Raw genomic sequence first — 2,280 nt, forward strand, 5'->3', positions numbered from 1 at the left:
TAACGGAATCTGTTACTTTGTCACGTCATACCCAATAAAAACGCAACACATGTTATTATTAATTTCTGACTTTAAAAAATGCAACTAGTTTTTTCCACATCATTTTATGACACCAGTTAAGATTACACATCAACCCTTACTCTAAGTCATACTGCTTCAATAAATTAACATAATCTCTTTTACCTCCAAAATTTTACTCTGTGTGGTAACCCTTTCTCATTTTCATTTTCCTCACCACGAGAATTTGACAATCACATTTTCTAACAATTGAAAAATAAATAAAAACAACATTCAAGATAATAAATTGTAACAAAAGGTTTTTTTCAAATTAAGTTGGAAAAAATTGGGTTACTCTTTTTTATTAAACTAACATTTGTTTTTACAGCATCGAAATTGATTTAAGAGAGTATGCTATTATTTCAGCCAACTACAAGGATCTATAAATTATTTTTTATATCAGAATGAATGATTTGTAATTTATGCCAATTATAGGGACGTATAGCTAAAAAAATTAAAAATTTAAAAAAAAAAAAAAAAAAAAAAATTGTTAAGCCGTTTGGGAGTCTACAATATCTGTTCCAGACGTTGAGTTGGAGTTGGACTCATCCCCTGCAGTGTTGCATACAACCACTGCCACTGCTTCCCCTGATGCTCACGCATCTCCTGCAGTGTTAGTCTTATACTTCTCCTAGTCCTACCATGTATTTAATGGCCAAATTCCCCTTCATTGCCTTTTGTTACAGGAAAATCCATCAACCATATATTTTCCAGGGTAACTTCTTCGGCCGCAAAAACTTGCAAAATCTACAGAAGAATGACGAATATACTTCCGCAAGAGCTCATCACCGAAATACTTTCTCTACTGCTTGTCAAACCTCTGCTGCGTTTTCAATGCGTTTCCAAGGCATGGTTTGTCGCAATCAACGACCCAGATTTCATCAAGATGCACCTCAATCGCTCCATTGAGACCAACCGAGAACGCGCGCTCTCATTGCCAACTACGGCCTTCCGCCACAGACTTACTACTCAATAAACTTCTCCGACAACCAACAGTTCAGCGAGCCGGTGGAGATCTACTGGCCATTCAAACATCCAATAAATACGTTCATTAGAATTGTAGGCAATTGCAACGGCCTGGTTTGCCTCCATATCTGTCTCTTTTATTGCTCCATTGAAGAAAGAAACAAATATCCCAATGAGATTGTGATTTGGAATCCATTCATAAGAAAACACAAAAAGTTACCCTTTAAGCCGATAGAAAATCCTGACTATTATGAGTTAGGAGTAGCATTTGGGTATGACCAAATCAACGACGACTACAAGGTTGTAAGGATTTTGAAGCCCCGTCTTGCAAGTGTCGCCCAAGTTGGTCATCATGTATATAGTCTTAGAGGAAATTCTTGGAGAAAGGGGGAAGACAAATGGCCTCACAAGGATTTGTATTTGCATATGCATTGCTCGGCTTCCTTTAATGGTGCTTTGCATTGGGTGGCTGGTCGGAGGGGGTTAACAAGTGCCATTGTCGCATTCGATCTCACCACCGAGAAATATCGAGTGCATGTGCTTCCGATTGGAATTACATCGTTTTGCGCATTCGAATACAATACACATTTGGTGGTCTTGGGAGGATGCCTGTGTGTTTGGGAGGCTAAAGATGAACAATTTTTTGACATTTGGGTGATGAAAGAGTACGGGGTGGCAGCGAGCAATTGGACACGGCTTTATAGGTTGCCGCAGAGTCCGCAACAAACTCCTTCCTACTTCAAGCCTTTAGCCCTCTCAAACAATTGCGAAGAGGTTTTGATGGTTTTGATGCAGAAGTTCGTAGGGAAGTTCTTAGGAAAAGTTTATTGGTATAACATAAAAAAGAAGAGAAGCAGGGTTGTTGAGATTCAGGAAAGGATCAAAAAATGCAAGTTAAACATTAATGTTGTTGTGGGAAGCCTCCTTCTCCTTGATGGGGAGCTTGACCATTGACATTGAGTTGATCAATATATGCACATGTGTTCTTCTATCATCTTTTTGGTTGACAAATGTTTTGGGCATTTTGATGGTATTTCTTGATAAATTTTTGATTGTAAGTTAATTAATTGATAGCAATTGTCGTGGATGTTTCGAATTAGAGATTGGCTGAAATTGAGGGTTTATTTGTTGGCCTTTGATTTTCAATTGGGATTATAGAATGAATAGAAGGTTATATATGGGCTAATGTTTTTATTTTTATTTTTATTTATTTTGGTTGTAAATTTTTGTGAGAGATTTTTGTGGGCACATAGAAAG

At 37.4% G+C, this 2,280-nt stretch overlaps 1 pseudogene; it reads left to right on the forward strand.

Moving 5' to 3' along the window:
* Window positions 1–814: 814 nt before the first annotated feature.
* LOC132169422 (F-box protein CPR1-like) lies at window positions 815–1,977 on the forward strand (annotated as a pseudogene).
* Window positions 1,978–2,280: the final 303 nt, after the last annotated feature.

This window comes from Corylus avellana, chromosome 1 (assembly GCF_965113065.1).
Source record: "Corylus avellana chromosome 1, dhCorAvel1.hap1.2, whole genome shotgun sequence".
NCBI classification, from domain to species: domain Eukaryota; kingdom Viridiplantae; phylum Streptophyta; class Magnoliopsida; order Fagales; family Betulaceae; genus Corylus; species Corylus avellana.